At 37.4% G+C, this 20,565-nt stretch overlaps 1 protein-coding gene and 1 pseudogene across 9 annotated transcripts in view; both read left to right on the plus strand.

Annotated features, from left to right (window-relative positions):
- CCDC66 (coiled-coil domain containing 66) overlaps window positions 1–20,565 on the plus strand; it is a 70,834-nt gene that overhangs the window by 13,311 nt on the left and 36,958 nt on the right. The gene's annotated exons all lie outside the window — the stretch shown is intronic.
- Window positions 16,053–18,298, plus strand: LOC118983339 (SPARC-like; annotated as a pseudogene).

The following is a 20,565-nucleotide window of genomic DNA, read 5'->3' on the forward strand; positions in this document are numbered from 1 at the left end:
AAAGGAATGAAGTCTGAATTATATTCCCATATTTCCAAAAGCACTTTGACTCTTAAAAGGTAATAAATCAGTTTTGATATATGTAATTTTGGGAAAATTTGTATTTCTGGGTGAAAATTTTAAATGTAAATTTTAGAAATTGATACATATAGACACTACTAAAAACTACACTAAAACTATTCGTGAAGTTGATGAGAATCAGCTTATTTACTTTTCAACATTAGAATTGAAGAATTGCTAATGCTAAAAATATTAAGTATTTTCAATTACCAAAATTTAGGTTGAAATGCTAGTATATCATTTAGTATGGTTTAATTTCCATGGTTTTTAGGTCATTTATTACCTGGCAGTAACCCATAGTATGGTATGGACAAATAAAGAATTAACCATTTGAGGTGACTTAATTTTTAAACAAAGAAATGATTGTGTGTGTGTGTGTGTGTGTGTGTGTGCATGTGTGTATTTAATGAAAGCATGTGTCTTTTTTAATAATCCAAGAACTATAAAGTATTTTTATTTTGGAGTCAGAGATGAGGTTGGGGGTAGCAGGACTAGACGGCAAATATACACTAAATCCAGGGCTGAACAACCAAAGGTTAAAGAGTATGATTATCAAACTTCCAGCCAAGATGGAGGTGTAGGTGGAAACATTGTGCCTCCTCGCACAACCAAGTTTAAAGACAACAAAGTTTTAGTAACAAAAACACAACCAAAACACAGAAAATTGAACTGTACAGAAGTCCAACAACAGCAAACCATTCAGTCAGACCGATAAACCAGGCAGAGGAGTGAGCAGTGAGACAGACAACTCAAACCAGGGCCTCAGTGCCAGGAAATAAAGCCTAAAAGCACCAACTGGAAAAACTTGCAGGGTCGAAGTGCCTGGAGAAGCTCCCAGGCTCACAGAGAGTTTATTGGAGAAACCCACAGGGGTCCAGGAGGGTGCACAGGCCCACACACCTGGGAACCAGCACCAGAAGGGCCCAATTTGCTTGCGGGATGCAGCAGATGACCGAAATCTGAGAGAGAGCAGAACAAACACCATTGCCCCTCTCTGACCCTGCCCCCACATCCAGTGTCACAACCCAGCAACTGGGTCGCCCCACCCTGGTGAACACCTAAGGCTCCACCTCTCATACATAACAGGAGCGAACAGACTAAAACATTATGGCTCAAGAAGAACAGCTCAAAGCCCCAGAGCCAATACTTCTAAGTGACCAAGAGATAGCCAACCTATCAGATGCACAGTTCAAAGCACTGATGATCAGGATGCTCACAGAACTGGTTGATTTTTGTCACAAATTAGATGAACAAATGAAGGCTAAACTAAGTGAGATGAAGGGAAATGCACAGGAAACCAATAGTGATGGAAAGGAAACTGGGACTCAAATCAAGGGAGTGGACCAGAAGGAAGAAAAACAACCAATCAGAAGAGAATGAAGAAACAAGAATTCAAAAAAAAAGAGGAGAGGCTCAGGAACCTCCAGGACATCTTTAAACGTTCCAACATCCCAATTATAGTGGTACCAGAAGGGAAAGAGGAAGGGCAACCAGTGGAAAATTTATTTGAACAAATAATAAAGGAGAACTTCCCCAATCTGGCAAAGGAAGTAGACTTTCAGGAAGTCCAGGAAGCTCCCAGTCCCAAAGAAGTTGGACCCAAGAAGGAACACACCAAGGCACATCATAATTACATTAGCCAAGATTAAAATGAAGGAGAGAAATCCTAGAAGCAGCAAGAGATAAGGGGACAGTCACCTACAAAGGAGTTCCCATCAGACTATCAGCGGATTTCTCAAAAGAGACCTTACAGGCAAGAAGGGGCTGGAAAGAAGTATTCCAAGTCATGAAATCCAAGACCTACATCCAAGATGGCTCTATCCAACAAAGCTTTCATTTAGAATGGAAGGACAGATAAAGTGCTTCTCAGATAAGGTCAAGTTCAAGGAGTTCGTCATCACCAAGCCCTTATTATATGAAATGTTAAAGGGAGTTATCTAAGAAAAAGATAAAAATATGAACAGTAAAAAGACAGCAAACTCACAGTTATTAACAACCGCACCTAAAACAAAAGCAACCTAAAAGGACAGCTAGATCGGGAGCGGAACCATAGAAATGGAAATCACATGGAGGGTTAGCAACAGGAGTAGGAGGAGGATAAGGGGGGGAAGGTACAGAGAATAAGTAGCATAGACAGTAGGTAGAAAATAGACAGGGGGAGGGCAAGAATAGTATGGGAAATGTACAGTCTAAAGAACTTGTAATGCATGGACATAAACTAAAGGGAGGGAATGGTGGGAGAGGGGGTGTGTAGGGTGGAGGGGAACTAAGTGGGGGAATAGGACAACTGTAATGGCATAATCAATAAAATATATTTTTAAAAAGTATGATTATCTACTTATTCTTTTCCTATTTAAATGCAGTTTTTATGTATTCAGTGTATTATGTGTGAATGTGGTAACACACTAGAAAGATGCTATTGAGGAAAAATGAATTGTGTTAAAAAAGTCCCCCTTAAGTTCCTGTAAGCAGTTGGCTTTAGAAATCCTGGCCATAGCCAGGACTCTTTATACTACTTGAATATTAAGTTATAACTTCATTTAATTGAGAAAAGGAAAAGTTTGCTTTTCCTTTTTAATTGAGAAAAGGAAAAGTTTGCTTGGCAGAGTCACCAAGATCAATTTTGTTAAAATGTGAGGGGTAATGCATATAAAGTGCTTAGAACAGTGGCTGACCAATAGCAAGTGCTTAATGAAGGTGTCAACAAATTCAAAAAGAATGTGGAGGCTTTGTCTAGAAATAAATGATCAAGATTTATTCATTTGTCTTAGGCTTTGCAAAATGAAAACACTAGGCAAAAACCCAGAAGTGTTCTGAAGAAAGAAAAGTTAAGAGTTCTTATAGTAAAAATACATTCTTGAGAAAATCAATTCTGCATTCTTAGCCCTAGGATTGGTCCATGGTTATCAGTCAGGTGTCAGGTGGTCTAGATAGTATGGAGGATGGTGCTAGGAAGTTGAGTCACATCTGGTGGTCTGGATAGTGGATGTTAAGTAGTCTGTATACATGAGTCCTTGAGGGGGTAATTAGAGGGTTATCTGGAAGTCTGATATATCCAGGCATTGATGCAGGACTGGAAACTTTAAAAGTTTAAGTTCTCATGCTAGTTAAAACAAGAATAGAATTGTTTCCTCGTCCCTTGATCTACTTGATTTTAGTATTTTAGTAGTTTGACTATAGTGACTCTTACTTCTTCACTGTGTTCCTCCAAGATTTGCTGTAGTTACAGTTTATAAAGCAGGTCCATTTGGAACTCTGAGGCAGTTTAGGGTCAGTTCTCTTAACAGGTTTCTTTCTTTTCTCTCCTTGATTTTTATTCTTCCTACCCAGTTTAATGACATTGTATTCTAATCTCTATATTGTTCAGTCAAACATTCTGTTACACAGTGCAGCTTAAAACTCCTTTTGTGTTTCTAAGAAACTTACAGCCTCTGCCTTTTTGAGAATAACTTGTCTTTCCCTAATGATTACCCCTCTCTGAGATGTCTTTTAAGTGCAGGAAGTATATTCTAATGTACGCTGTAACATTCAGAGTTACAATATGAAGTGGGTAGAATGTGTCATTCTACTCATTTCATATTGTTCACTTCATATTGCTACCACCAAACCATAGCTCTTCAGTTGGCCAACAAAAAAATTCCATCTATTTTTTTCCTTTTTATTTTGTTTACCTTTTATTGTGTAAAATATATACAACATTTTTATAATTTTAATTATTTTAGTAATTAAAAATTCAGTGGCATTAACTATATTTACATTGTTACACAACCATCACCACTGCCCATCTTCTGAATTTTTTCATCATCCCAGATTGGAACTACCCATTAAACAGTAACTCCCCATTTCTCTCTTTACCTAGGCTTTGTGTCTCTATGAATTTGAATTCTAAGTACCTTTAAGTAGAATCACACAATATTCTTTTGCGTCTGACTGCTTCACTTAGCATAATGTTTTTAGGGTTCATCTAAACTGTAACGTATCAGAATTTCATTTCTTTTTAAGGCTGAGTGATACTACATTGTACGTGTAATACTGCATTTTGTTTCTCCTTCCATTCAAACGTTGGTGGATATTCGAGCTGTTACCACCTTTTTGCCATTAGGAATATTGCTGCTATAAACATTGGTATACATATAATCTCTGAGTTTCTGTCTTCAGTTCTTCTGGGTATATCCCTGTAAGTGAAATTACTGGATCATAAGCTAATTTTATGTTTAATTCTTTATGTTAAATTTTTACCAATTTTAATTTGGTGATTTTATGTTACTGTTTTTCACAGCTCCTGCACCATTTTACATTCCTAACAGCAATGCACAAGGGTTCTGATTTCTCCATGTCCTCACCAACATTTCTTTTCCTTCTTTCTTCCCTCCCCTTCCCTTCTTTATATGTGCTATATGTTAATGTCTTATCCAATATGTGATGACAGGTACTTTCTCCCATTCATGGATTGACTTTTTTCTCACATGATAGTGTCCTTTGAGGCATAAAAGTTTTTAAATTTAATCATGTACATTTTATCCCCCTTTGTTGCCCATGGTTTTGTTGTCATACCCAAGAAATCATTGCCAAATCTGATACCAGAGGCTTTTCCCCGTGCTTTCTTGTTAAGAGCTTTTTATGTTTAGGTCTTTGATTCCTTTTAAGTTAATTTTTGTCTGTGGTATAAGGTAAGAGTCCAACTTCGTTCCTTTGCATATGGATGTTCAGTTTTCCTTGCACCATTTCTTGAAAATACTGTACTTTCCCCATTGAATAGTTTTGATACTGTTGTTGAAAATCACTTGACTATGTATGTGAGGGCATATTTCTGGGCTCTCCATTCTGTTCTGTTGTCCCCTACATCTATCTGTCTGTGACACTGTCCTAACTGTTTTGTTACCATGCCTTTGTAGTAACTTTTGAAACCAGAAAGTGTCCTACAATTATGTTCTTCTTTTTCAATATTGTTTAAGCTATTGAGGGTCCCTTGAAATTCCATATGAATTTTAAGGATAAATCTTTCTATTTCTGCAAAAAAAATGTGAGGCTTTCATAAAGTTTGCATTGAAAATACAGATTAATTTATGTAATCTTAATAATGCTCAGTGTTCCAGGTCATGAACACAATATGTCTTTCCATTTATATGACTTCTTTAATTTCCTTCAGTAATGTTTCGTAGTTTTCAAGATACATGTATCTTGCCCACTTACTCCTAAATATTTTATTATTTTTGATGCTGTTATACGCATACATGGATTTGTTTTTTTACTTCCTTTCCCAGATGTGTGACTTATTTTTCTGTGTTGCATTGTTCATGCAACTTTGTTGAATTTGTTTTATTCTAAGTTGTATCCTACTATTGTGCTGAACTTGTTTATTCTGAGAGGATGTGAGTGTATAATCTTGAGAGTGGTGGTCATTGTGTGGCATGTGAGTTTGATGTGAATCTTTCAGATTGTTTTGTTGATGAGTAGATACACATATATGGACCAGTATTAAAGCTAAGAAATTCATATATGTGTGATCATAACTGACCACATATGTGTATCTTCTCTTTTTTGACTATTCAGCTGACCTGAAAATATTATGTACTATTTCTAACATGCAAAAGGATATAAAAGACAATACAAAACACATTTCTATCCATGTTATGAACCAGAAAGAGTATATTATATCATACAGTTCAGAGTTCAGCAAGAAATTCTATGGATTTATATCACTAATGGGACAAGAGTTTTTAAAAATAGCAAGTCATACCACGTAGTAGAGTAAAAATGGAATACCTAGAACTTTTATATTCTTATTGTCAGTTTACTTTAGCATCCTGGGAATAGTGTTTGTGGATTATGAGGGCCACCCCACAGTAGAACTGGAACATGACTAAGTTGTAACCCAGTCCCATTCTACTGATGGCTTTATTTCAGAAGAAACATAATAGCAGCCTAGCCGAAATGAGCCAGTCCTGCCCAAAGCTTCCTTTTGTTTCTCTACACTGGACAGTCTAGGAATCAGGGGAACCCTATCTTAGGCCTCTAAAATTGGACTCTATATTGAAAACTAGGTGGGTCTCTTGCCAGAAAGATTAATAGTTAAATTGAACAAGGAAATAGAATTGTTTGAAGGCCTCCTAGTCAAGAAATATACTAGGCACTTTACATATCTGTGCATCTGGTTTTAAAATAAGTTGCAGGATTTACTAATACCTAATCAGATAGAGGAGAGCACCAAGAGTAACTTGTGCATCCTAACTGCCCATAACATTAGACCTAGAGAAATCACTGTTAAAGGAGGAAAATTGAGACTATGAACATTCTCAGAACTAGAAAGAAGGGTATACCAATTAACTACTCAAAGGAAAATCTTTCATTAGAAATATGTCCTATTTGTGAAGCAGGACATTTTTAAAGAAAACACTGACTTTGCTTTTATTTACTTATGTCTTATTCCACAAAGGACTTGAAGTTGTTCAGGAAATTCTTGTACAAGAATAGGCCCAAGATAAGAGAGTAGAATAAAACTAAGAATACAACAGTAGGAAAGTAAAAAGATTTGGTAATGAAATAAATTGAAATCACAATGAGGAAGAAGAAGAATTCACAGTGGGGACATTCCCTGAATAAGGGAAGAATTTTTTTAAAAAGATACAAAGTCTGGCATAAAATATACTACAAATAGCTGAACAAATACAACCTTGAGTGATAGATTTCTCCAAAGAAGAAAAATAGGTAAGAGCACTAGTAACATATCAGAGAAAAAACTTTCTAGATTAGAAAGAAAAATTAAGTTAAATGAATTAAAAGAGGTGGATTTAAAGATATCCTAGTAAGTGACCAAATTTCAGAAAGTAGAGATTTCTTCAAGTATTTAAACATAAGGCAAGGAACAAAAATCAAGTTAACCTTAGATTTTGTCTCTATAGATAATAGGAAAATATTTATGAAGGTTTACTAAATAAAGACTGGGACTAAAAAATTTAATGCCTAAACATGTTTATATGTAAAGGGAACATAAAGATAGACCTGTAAGAATTTATAAAGTATTCCTCTCAAGGATCTTTCCCTGACATTTTTTTGTTGTTGTTTAAAGAACAGTTTTAAAAGGTTGTTTTAGGGTCAGAAAAGTGAATCAAAACTAAAATATAATTAACAAGAAATTTGTGCTTAAAAAAAAAAAACAACAGGAATATGGAGCGGACACAGTGTATCTAAGACACTGCAAAACCAGAAAAGTAAATTGCTGAACAATACATATGATATAACTGTATCTATGCTTTGGTTTTTTAAAAATATATTTTATTGATTATGCTATTTCAGTTGGCCTAATTTTTCCCCCTTTCCCCCCTCCACCTGGTATCCTCCATTCCCTCTGGCAGTACCCCCCCTTTAGTTTATGTCCATGGGCCTTGCATTTAAGTCTTTTAGCTACTTCATTTCCTATACTGTTTTTAACATCCTGCTGGCTATTCTGTGTCTACCAATTTGTACTTCGTAATCCCTGAACCTTTTCTCCCATTCTCCCCCTACCCGCTCCCAACTGATAACCCTCCAGATGACCTCCATATCTATGATTCTATTTCTTTTCTGCTTGTTTGCTTTCTGGATTCAGTTGTTGATAGTTGTGAATTTATTGTCATTTTTGCTTTGTTGGGAGATGCCTGACAAACTGAGACACACTGATTAGGGTTATTGTCGTTTTTATATTCATAGTTTTTATCTTTTTCTTTTTTTAAATAAGTCCCTTTAACATTTCATATAATAATGGCTTGATGATGAACTCCGGTAGTTTTGCCTTCTCTGGGAAGCACTTTATCTGTCCTTCAGTTCTAAATGATAGCTTTGGTGGATAGAGTACGTTGTAGGTCCTTCTTTTCATCACTTTGAATACCTCTTGCCAGCCCCTTCTAGCCCGGAAATTTTATTTTGAGAAATCGGCTGATAGTCTTATAGGAATTTCTTTGTAGGTAACTCTCTGCTTTTCTCTTGCTGCCTTTAAGATTCTCTCTTTAGGAGTTCTAGCCAAGTTGTAAGCATAAGTAGATACGCTTTTCTTTCTGCACAACCAAAAGAAGGACAACAGCCAATGTAAAAACAAAAACAACCAGAACTGCCAAAAAATCAAATTGTGTGCAAGTCCAACAACCAAGGAGTTAAAGAAGAAGCATTCATCCAGACTGGTAGGAGGCAGAGACAGGCAGCCGGTATGGAACGAACATGCGGCAAGGCAGTGTCTGCTGGATAGGGAGGTCCCACATTAGCATGCAGATAAACTAGGAACAACAACTGGGGAGCAAAACAGACCACCCAACCCAGGCTTGCAATCCAGAGAAATAAAACCTCAAAACCTCTGGCTTTAAAAATCTGTGGGTGTTGTAGTGGTGGGAGAAACTCACAGTGTCACAGGAAAGTCCATTAGAGAGACCCACAAGGTCCTAGAACATAAACAAACACACCCATCCAGGAAGCAGCACCAGAAGAGCCCAATTCACTTGTGGGTAGCTGGGGGAGTAACTGAAAGTGGGACAAGAGCTGAACAAGCAGCATTGTTCCCTCTCTGACCCCTCCTCCACATACTGAGCTACAACCCAGCAATGTGGGTTGCCCCACCCTGGTGAATACTTAAAGCTCTGCCCCTTACAACATAACTGGCATGCTGAGACAAAAAAAAAATATATATATATATGGCCTAAATGAAAGAACAGATCGAAGCTCCCGAAAAAATACAACTAAGCAATGAAGAGATAGCCAGCTTATCAGAGGCACACTTCAAATGCTGGTAATGAGGATGCTCACAAAAATGATTGAGTAAGGATGCAAAGTAAAGAAGTGAAGGCTATACCAAGTGAAATAAAGGAAAACATACAGGGAACCAACAGTGAAGGGAAGGAAACTGGCACTCAAATCAACATTTGGAACAGAAGGAAGAAATAAACATTTAACCAAAACAGAATAAAGAATTAAGAACTCAAAAAAATGAGAAGCTTAGGAACCTCTGGGACAATTTTAGACATTTCAACATCTGAGTCATAGGAGTGCCAGAAGAAGAAGAAGAGGAGCAAGAAAGAGATAAGGATACAATTTTAAAAGCAGCAAGAGAAAAGAAGACAGTTACCTACACAGGAGTTCCCATAAATCTAGCAGCTGATTTCTCAAAAGAGACCTTGCAGGCAAGAAGATGCTGGAAAGAAGTATTTGAAGTCATGAAAGGCGAGGACCTACATCCAATATTACTGTATCCAGCAAAGCTATCATTTAGAATGGAAGGGCAGATAAAGTGCTTCCTAGATAAGGTAAAGTTAAAGGAGTTCATCATCACCAAGTCCTTGTTATATGAAATGTTAAAGGGACTTATATAAGTAAATGAAGATTAAAACTACAAATTGTAACGTGACAACAAACTCACAATTATCCACAACTGAACCTAAAATACAAAAACTAAGCAAACAACAAGAACAGGAACAGAATCACAGAAATAGAGATCACATGGAGGGTTATCAGTGGGAGGTGGAGGGGGAGAATGGGGGGAAATGCCGCATGGAGTAAGAAGCATAAATGGTAGGTACAAAATAGGGAGAGGTTAAGAACAGTATAGGAAAGGGAGAATCCAAGGAACTTGCATATATATGACCCAAGGACATGAACTGACTTGGGGGTATGCTGGAGGGAGAGGTGTACACAGTAGAGGGGGATAAAAGAGGGAAAAAATGAGACAACTGTAATAGTATAATCAATAAAATATACTTAGAAAATGAATTGTTGGAGTTCTTGCTAATTTACTACCCGCCCCTCTTCCACACTCCCCATTTCCTTAAAACAAAAAGGTTATCACCCTACATTTACTATAACTCAGATCTCTATTCTGGCTGTCTTTTGAAATAAAATCTTGGGCAGTCTTACCTTAAATTACAATTCTTGGGAGGAATTGGAAAAATCAGGTAAATACTTCACTTCCCCTTCCTGCTCCTCACTCACCTGGCCAGTGACTTGCAATCTAAGGAGGGTTTCCAAAACAGGAACTTACCCAAGGATTTGTTTTGAAGGTTAATGAGTGACTGTCGTGTAATGCCTAAAGTTTCCACCCTCTAAGGAATGAAAAAAAAATTGGAAAATTATATTTAGAATACATCTTAAAAGGAAAAAAATGGCATAGGGAAAATAATTTCTAGGGTGATATGAGAATAAACAAAGGGGCAGCTCAAGCACGAGGGGGGAAATTGGAAAGAGGAAATATTTGAAAAAGCAATTGAGATTAATTTCCCAAAATGGAAAAAAAAAAGACCTCAGATTCAAAGGGCCAAAAAATAATTAAAATCCTATCTCCACATACTAAACTGAAATTTGAGAATATGAAAGACAGAAAAATTCTAAAAACCTGCAAGAAGAAAGCAGTCTATTTATAAAAGAACAAGGATGAACTTCACATATTTCTCTCTCTTTTTTTTCTTGGCATTTTTAAACAGCAGCACTGGGTACAAGATGACTGGTTATATTTCAAAGTATTACAATGGAAAATAACTTTAAAAATTAGAATTTAGTACTTAGCCAGATTATGGTTTAAATAAGAGTAGATAACAAAATATCCTCAGACAGTCAAGTCCTCTGAAAATTTTTATAAAATGGCTCACATTGAACCAACAGCAATCTTGAGAAAGAAGAACAAAATTGGAAGAATCATGCTACCTGGTATCAAATTATACCACAAGGCCATAGAAATCAAAACAGCATGTTACTGGCATAAAAACAGTCACATCGATAAACGGAACAGAATAGAGAGCTCAGGAATAAATCCACACCTTTATAGTCAATTAATATTTGAGGAAGGAGGCAAAAATATATAAGAGGGTAAAGATAGTCTATTCAATAAATGATTTGGGGAAAATGGGACAGATGTGCCAAAAACTGAAACTAGACCACCTTATGCCACACACAAGAATAAACAAAATGGTTGACAGTCTTAAATATTAGACTTAAAACAATTAAAATCAGAAGAAAACATAGGAATAGAATTTCGGGTATTTCTTGCAGCAGTATTTATTCTGATGTGTCAGCTTGGTCAAAGAAAACAGAAGAACAAATGAGTACATAGAACTAAAAAGCTTCAAACAGCAAGGAAATCAACAAAATGAAAACCAACTAAATGGAAGAACATGTTTGCCAATTATACATCTAATAAGGGCTTAATATTGAAGTTTTATAAATAACTTGCAAAGCTCAACACCAGAAACAAAATCCAACTTAAAAAAAATGGCAAAGTACCTGAATACACACTTCTCCAAAAGACATACAAGTGGCCCATAAACATGAAAAGATGTTTAATGTCACTAACTAGAGAAATGGAAATTAAAGCCACAATGAGGTATCACCTCACACCTGTCAGAATGGCTATTATGAAGTCAACAAAGAAGTGTTGCAGAGGTTGCGTTGAAAAGGGAACCCTTGTGTACGGTCGGTGGGAATGCAGATTGCTGCAGCCACTGTGGAAAGCAGTATGGCATTACCTCAAAAAATTAAAAATGGAACTGCCTTAGAAGCCAGTGATTCCACTCTTGGGAATGTATCTTGAAAAAAAGCCAAAACACTAATTCGAAAGAATATATATCAAGACTGATAAAGAAGACAAAATTAAGTCTGAAAGTGCCAATAATTGTAGGTAGAAAGTAAATTATTAGTGAATACATTCCAACAATTGTGAAACTTAGATGAAGTGGATAAATTACTGTAAAAGTAACAGGAATCGACGTGAAAAAACTTGAATAGTCTTGTAACTGTTAAAGTAAATGTAGATCTAGTTTAAAAAGTTTTTTACTTCCGGCCAAGATGGAGGCGTAGGTGGAAACACTGTGCCTCCTCGCACAACTAAGTTTAAAGACAATGAAGTTTTAGTAACAAAAACTCAGCCAAAACACAGAAATTTGAACTGTACGAAAGTCTGACAACGACGAACCATCCGGCCAGACCCGTAAGAGGGGTGGAGTCAGCGGCAGAGCCGTGTGGGGCAGGAAAGATTGTTCGGTAGGACCTACCCAGGAGCGGAGGCAGCAGCGGTTGGCGGATCCCAGGCATGGGGTGGCAACAGGAAGACCCAGTGAGGACGCAGGGCAGCTGGCTGACTGCAGTCACACATTTGTGTACAGATAAACCAAGTGAAGGAGCAAACAGTGAGACAGACCACTCAGGCTAGAGCCCCAGGGAAGGGAATTAGAGCCTGAAAGCACCAATTGGAAAGACTTTCGGGGTCAAGGTGCTGAGAGAGGCTCCCAGCCTCCCAGAGTTTGTTGGAGAGAGCCACAGGGCCCTGGAGAGTACACAAGCCCACACACCTGAGAACCAGCAGCAGAGGGGCCCAATTTGCTTGTGGGAAGCCGCAGAGGGGACAGAAATCTGAGAGACAGTGGAGCAAGACGCCATTTTTTCCCCTCTCTGACCCCGCCCCCACGTACAGCGTCACAACCCAGCCACGGGGGTTGCCCCCGCCCTGGTGAACACCCAAGGCTCTGCCCCTCATACATAACAGGTGCAAACAGACCAAACATTATGACTCAAGAACAGCTCAAAGCCCCAGAGCCTATAATTCTAAGTGACCAAGAAATAGCCAACCTTTCAGATGCACAGTTCAAAACACTGGTGATCAGGATGCTCACAGAATTGGTTGATTTTTGTCACAAATTAGAGGAACAAATGAAGGCTAAACTAATTAAAGTGAAGGGAAATGCACAGGAAACCAATAGTGATGGAAAGGAAACTGGGACTCAAATCAATGGAGTGGACCAGAGGAAGGAAAAAATAACCAAACAGAAAAGAATGAAGAAACAAAAATCCAAAAACAAATGAAGAGAGGCTTAGGAATCTCCAGGACATCTTTAAATGTTCCAACATCCGAATTATAGGGGTACCAGGAGGGGAAGAGGAACAGCCACAAGTGGAAAACTTACTTGAACAAATAATAAAGGAGAACTTCCCCAGTCTGGCAAAGGAAATAGACTTCCAGGAAATCCAGAAAGCTCAGAGAGTCCCAAAGAAGTTGGACCCAAGAAGGAACACACCAAGGCACATCATAATTACATTAGCCAAGATTAAAATGGAGAGAATGCTTGAAGCAGCAAGAGATAAGGGGACAGTCACCTACAAAGGAGTGCCCATCAAACTGTCAGCAGATTTCTCAAAAAGGATCTTACAGGCAAGAAGGGGCTGGAAAGAAGTATTCCAAGTCATGAAATCCAAGGACCTACATCCAAGATTGCTCTATCCAGCAAAGCTTTCATTTAGAATGGAAGGACAGATAAAGTACTTCTCAGATAAGATCAAATTCAAGGAGATCATCATCACCAAGCCCTTATTATATGAGATGTTAAAGGGAGTTATCTAAGAAAAAGAAGATGAAAAATATTAACAGTGAAAGGACAGCAAACTCACAGTTATTAATAACCACACCTAAAACAAAAGCAAACTAAGAGGACAGCTAGACCAGGAGTGGAACCATAGAAATGGAGATCACATGGAGGGTTAGCAACAGGGGAGTGGGAGGAGGAGAAGGGGGGAGAAGGAATTTATTCCTTTCATGAATACACACACCAAAATCCTAAAGAAAATATTAGCAAGTGGAATTCAGTAATACATATCATGAGTTTGGTAAGTTCATGCTGGGTAGTTAAGGATATTTTAAGAATCCACATATGTTCCTTTTAATACAATAAAAGAAAACATCTCAGCAGATGCAGAAAAGGCACTTGATCAAATTCAGTACCAGGTCATTAAGGAAAATGCTTCTGCATATTACACTAAAAGAGAGTGCCAGTTGAACATTAAAACCAAAAACCCCGGGACATCATCTTAACTGAGAGATTTTTAGAATTTCATTTAAAATTTAAAAATGAGATAAAATACCCACATTATTACTATTTGTTAGTAGTGGTGTTCTACCCAGTATAGCAACACAGGAAAGAGAAGTCAAAAGAACTGGAGTGGAAAAGATAAAATTGTAATGATTTATCATTTATATAGAAAACCCAAAGAATCTATCGCCAAAATATCAGATATTGAAAAGTGAGAATTGGTAATTTGATAATTAATGACGTCTCAACAAATTTCATAGGCCCGGATTACACAGAATATGTTGTCACAGTGGAATTAATATCAGTAACAAATGGTAAAATTTCTAAGTGTTTGCTACTTAACCAATATACTTCTTAGTCTTTCAACCTTTTCCATCTCATGGCACACATAAACTAATTACTGAAATTCTGCAGCACACTGAAAAAAAAGTATTTTTTGCCAATCTGACAAAAATAAGTACAATTTTCATTCATCATAATGGCTATTGTGTTGGCTGTTGCCCTTTTTTTTCAATTTGACAGTCTAAGGGAAAAGAGGTCAATGTCTCTGACTAAAATGGTCAGGTATTACATGTTTTAAAAATTCTGGCACACCAGTGTGCCTGTTGTGGAACACCAAGTAAAAATCGCTTGTGTAGGACCTGGACAGATAGCTCAGTTAGAGTGTCATCCCAATACGCCAAAGTTGTAGGTTCGATCCCCAGGCAGGGCACATATAGTGATCAACCAATGAATACATAAATAAATGAAACAAGTCAGTGTTTTTCTCTCTCTGTCTCTATCTTTTCCTCTAAAAGTTAATATTATTTTTTTAGAAAATCACTTCTAAGTGAAAGAAATAAAAATAACTAGAAAATATTTTGAACTGAGTGATAATGAAAAAATTATATATCAAAATACACAAGCTTCCTGTACTTAGAGAAAAATTTATAGACAAATGCATTTGTTAGAAGAGAAAGACTGAAAAGAAAACATCAATGATCTAAGTATTCATTTCAGGAAATTAGAGAAAGAACAGGAAAAATTGAACCCAAAGGAAGTAGAAGGAAAGAAATAATAAGATCAGTGTGGCTGTCAGTAAAATTAGAAATATGCAACAGAGAGAAGAAAGCCGGAAGTTCTTAACAAAGCTATTTAAATTTATATAGTTCATGCACAATTGGCAATTAAAAATGAGATCAGTAAAGAGTCTGTGGCCATTAAAAAGATGAATGTATTATGAACAGCTTTTGCCAATGCATTAGGGAATTTAGCTGAAAAATTGACCTTATTAGACATTACTAAAGTTGATACAAGAAATAGGAAATCTTAAAAAAAAAAAAGGAATCTGAATGAATCTAAATTTATTCAAGAAATGGAACTTATTAAAAACCTCATAAAGTGAACTCCACGTCAGGTGTGTTTATTGGTGACTTCTTTGAGAGAAGGTAGAAAGCAAAACTTTTCCAAGATTCTTTATGGGGGAAGTATAAGTAAACACCTGATAACCAAAGCTAACAAAACAAATATTTTTGATACCAAATCTGACAAGACAATACAAGAACAATGTTAAAAATTCATCATGATCAGTTGGGTTTATTTAAGGAACACAAGCTAGGTTTAACATTCAGAAGTTAATGTTATTTATAGAAGTAATAGGGAAGTTCAATCAAAAGGGCTGGATATAAAATTAATACATGTGTACTGGCACAAAACCGAAATCTGGCATAAACAGAAAAACAGTGATAAGCAATCCCCTTAATCAAAAGTTCTGCTCTTTGAATATTACTGCTAGATTATAAGATGCAGAGAAGTACAAACTACTTATCTAATAAAGGACTTACATGTGGAATATATCTTTAAAAAAACCCAAGTTATAAGAAGAAAAAACTCACTTTTTAAAAATAAGAGATTTTGAACAGGCATATCTCCCAAGAGGATATATGGCAAACAAGCACATACCTCTATAGTCCTGGTTCCAGGGACTTTAAAGAAATTTTCAAGTTTAAAAAATTAGTTCTTTGTTTATGCTCATACTCTTGGAAGATCCTGTTTTTTCTAGCTCAGTGTCCTGAGATTGACTACCCACTACCCACACAAATGCCTTTTCTGCCTGATGAGTGGACAAGATAGGTAAGTGGACAGTGTCTAGAATGAGGAGGCTCTTGGTGGATGGGCTGGCAAGCAGGGCTACTGTGGATCATGGCAAAGTCACCACCAAGTGACTCTTTTTCAAAGCTATATTTTAATAAACAGCTTTAAGGGAAGAATGAAATGAAATAGAACCAGGTATTTAGTGGACCACTTGCAAACCCTTCTAGTTTCAATTCTGATTTAGCAGCTGATGTTCATACAACATTTGTGTTAGGAGTAAGAATTAGCGTTTCCTAAGATAGAATGAGTTGAAGGTAGCTAAAGAATTTTATCAGGACTCTGTAATGTCAGGGCCTGTTTGTGAGGAAGGGTATAGGGAATACCAATGAAAATAAATTTTTGCTTAAGGCAGCCACTTGAAAATAGAATAGGCTGAATATTGATGTTTTAAAAAAGGAGATTTTACAAAGGAAAAGGGAAGTCTTGGGTCTATAATATGAGGGAGATAAGTGAAAGTTTTAGTAAGCCCCAGAGAAAGGGGTTCTTAGTTTAGGGATGAATTAATGGAAGGAAGGTGCTAGGTACAGCCAAATCACATCTGTTACAGTGTGTCTTGTGTTCCCGTTTGCCTTAGCTTAAACTAAATGAGCTTGGTAGCCAAAACGGACATTTCATTCTACCTCCGTGTTCTCCTTACCCACCCAAATCTTTATACTTTCATTCCTCTGACTGAATGCACATTGGGGAAACTTAGGAGAAAGAAAGTAATAAAAGGTTTCTTAGACGTTCCTGCGGAGCTTCATAAGGCTGCCTGCCTGCCACTGAAGGTTTCCAGTACCATCAAGGCGTGGATCTTCTTTTTACTTTGCCTGATGAGAAACAGATTGTGGAGGAAATGGTGGCTGCTGTGTCTGAGGTACTCATGGGAGCCAACCCCATCCTGGTGGAAGCAGGAGAAATTGATGAAAGTACTGAGGAAGAGGTGGTGGCTGAAAACCCATGTGAGAAGCACCACTGCAGACATGGTGGGGTGTGACAGCTGGATGAGAATAACACCCCCATGTGCATGTGCCATGACCCTACCACCTGCCCTGCCCCAATTACTGAATTTCAGAAGGTGTGCAGCAATGCCAACAAGACCTTTGACCTGTCCTGCTACTACTTTGCCACAAACGAGTGCAACCTGGAGGACACCAAGAGCCACAAACACCACCTGGACTACATTAGACCCTGCAAATATATTCCCGCCTGCTCCCAGACTTCGAGCTGACTGAATTCCCTCTGCACATGTGGGACTGGCTCAGGAACATCCTGCTGATTCTGTGTGAAAAGGATGAGGGCAACAACCTTCTGACCAAGAAGCAGAGTTCCAGGTGAAGAAGATCCATGAGAACAGAAGTGCCTGGAGTCTGGAGCACATTCCATGTTGCTGCTGGCCCAGGACTTCGAGAACGACAACATGTACGACAACATGTACATCTCCCTTGTGTACTGGCAGTTGGCCAGCTAGACCAGCACCCCATGACGGATACCTGTCCCACACTAAGCTGGTCACACTGCTTGTGCCTCATCCTGATGGAGCACTTGGACCACCTGCTTTTTTGAGATCTGTGACCTGGACAACAAAAAGTACATCACTCTGGATGAATGGGCCAGCTGCTTTGGCATCAGGGAGCAGGATAGCGACAAGTACAAATATAACCATGATCTAAATCCACATTTCAGCAGTACCGGATGCTGTCTCTTTAACCTTTCCCTTATTTCAAACCTCAAATATTTGAAATGTTTGCATGGTATGTTATTCTGCCTGGGGGCAAGGTGCTAATATAGATTTTTCAAAATGAGCACATCAGTGGTGCTAAAAATGGAAATGGTAACCCAAGTCATGACATCTTAGATAAAACTTGGCCCCTTGCTCACCCACTAATAGTCCCATGTTTTCTGGTCAATTGAAGCACTAGCCATTGTCTTGGTGGCAAATGGGTGGGAACTTTGATCTGCTCACATCTGCCTTCAACACATAGAGCATCTCAGAGTTGTTCTGTGTTCCTCTGTTTCAAACTAATGCTTACCAAGTGAGACTTTTGCATAAATTTTATTTCAGGGTGTTGGCTCCAGGTGGGGTCTTTCCCACATGGCCTGAATGTGGGCAAAGGGAAGTAACAGACATGTGAGGTTGGCAAAAATGTGTCTGGGACTAGAGGACTAGTGTTTGGAGAAATTTCTGGAAACCCCCTGACCAGAACAGCAGATAACTAGTTGTGTTTGCCTGGGACTAAACTGAAAGAATGTGAGGGTGTGTTATGAAAAACTGTAATCTCTCACTTAAACCCAGTTCCTCACCATTTTCCCTCTCTACCTCTCTACACTGTTGGTCAAACTTTTGGGAGCAGGGAATCATCAGTTCTCTAGAATCCACAAGGCCTTGGGAGTTAGGGGCATGTGGTGTTGGATCACTATGCACTATAGGGCTTCTCCTCTTCTGTCTTTAGGAGAGGCAGGACTGGGAAGGTGTTTCAGCCATAAAAGGCAAAATCAAAAGTGAGGTGTAGAAACTTGTAAAACAGAAAAGGTGGAGTTAATGACTTGGTTTTGTTTTCTGAGTTTTTTGTTTGTTTCGGATGGCTGTCATGAGAATTCTTTTCCTCGGTTTCTAGCATGTCCTCCTTTTCTTCCCTCCCCCCTTTTCCTTCTATTAATCAAGAGAAACTTCAAAGTCAGTGGGATGGTCAGATCTCATAAGCTGAGAACTTGTTCCCCTCCGAACATTTAATGAAAAAACTGCTTACTAATCGTGTAAACTCTCACCATGATGTGGAGAGTTTGACAAATCTTTAAAAATAAAGGTAACGACTTAAAAAAACAAAAAGTTTCCTAGTTGGAGAAGTGAAATGAATTATTCAGGTGGCAAGCAAGTGTTTGGTAATAGTTTTTTGTAAGACATCCTTGAGTAAGAAAATGAAGACTGGATTGAGAGAACTGATTAGTAAATTTCCTACTAGGTTGTAAATATATATACCTATAAAAGATTTTGTGAGAAATTTTAGGAATTTTCAAGGTTAATTTTGACTTGTGCAGAATAATTTGCAATGTCACTAAAATTCAAAACCGGATCTAGTTATATCGTACTTAAAAGAACAGATCACAGAATCCTAAGATTGATGTAGTGCCATGTTGAGAATTTCTTACAAGGAATTCAAAGAGCCCATGTGTTTTTCTTTTCCCCTTTTACCTCTAAAATAACATTTCTAAAGATAGAAGACTTGTTAAATTACTTACCTGAAGAGAGTGCTCTTTTTGGAGTTGTTCTTTTAGACTCAAATAAATGCAATGGGTTTTTAAAAACCTGTTTAAGATATGTCAAAGTACCTGAGATATCTTAAGATTTTTTTTCTTTTTGTATGAGAATTTCCTATTTACTGATGACCTTTTGTCTTTGTTTCTAGTAAAAAGAAGGGTAGACAGTAACATTTTGAGATATATTGCCATTGTAGTCTGTCAAACTATTTAAAATTATGTCCTGCAGTTATTTCACATAATAAAATGTTGCATTTCAGGACAGTTAGAGTAAAATACATTCTTTTCTTCTTGTTAAAGAATATTAAATTTATAAATGAGAACAAAAGCAAATTTTTATGGTACTTTTTTATTTTTGGCTTTCTTATAATTCAAGGACTTAATCTGAACACAATATATTTTTCTTATTGAAATGTCAGAGATTGTAATAAGGCTACAGTAGCAGAAATGAAAAAGAAGAAGGATATTCTAGAAATAGACATTATTATTCAGCAGAGAAAATCAGTTTCTTATCTTCCTGACTCTTCCAAAAGCAGTACTTTTTGTATTTCAAAGCCAAATGTAAAACAATATTCAACTATTTTAAATTATCAGTATAACTCGTTTCAAAATCTATTAGGATAGCACTTTGGAAATCCTATAATTGTTATAGAGAAAGAATTTTCTATTTTTCATTAGAAAATTCCCTTTCCTTATACGGGACTGGGCAAAAGTAGGATTACAGTTGTAAACATGTTGTACATATACTGACGGATATTTAGGTTGCTTCCAAATCTTGGCTATTGTAAATAATGCAGCAATGAACATAGGGATGCATATATCTTTTTGAGTTAGTGTTTTGGATTTCCAGATAAATACCAAGAAGTGGAATTCTAGGTCATAAGGTAGTTCTGTTTTTAATTTTCTGAGGAACCTCCATACTTTTCCTCAGTAGCTGAACCAATTTGCAGTTTTGCTAACCGTACATGAGAGTTCCCTTTTCCCAACATCCTGACTAACATTTGTTGTTTGTTGATTCATGAATGATAGCCATTCTGACAGGTGTGAATTTCACAGTTTTTAATCTTAAAAGTATTCTGAAACTATTTGATAAGACTAGAGTATACCAGATATCCCACATTAACTCTTGTGAACCTTTTATTGAATGGATTTAAAAAGTATGAGTTTTCGCCCTGGCTGGTGTAGCTCAGTGGATTGAGCACGGGCCTGCGAACCACACGATCGCGGTTCGATTCCCAGTCAGGGCACATGCCTGGGTTGCAGGCCAGTTCCCGGCCCCTGGCAGGGGACACACAAGAGGCAACCATACATTGATATTTCTTTC

Source organism: Sturnira hondurensis, unplaced genomic scaffold (assembly GCF_014824575.4).
Source record: "Sturnira hondurensis isolate 20B ecotype Veracruz unplaced genomic scaffold, ASM1482457v3 Scaffold0002840, whole genome shotgun sequence".
NCBI lineage: Eukaryota > Metazoa > Chordata > Mammalia > Chiroptera > Phyllostomidae > Sturnira > Sturnira hondurensis.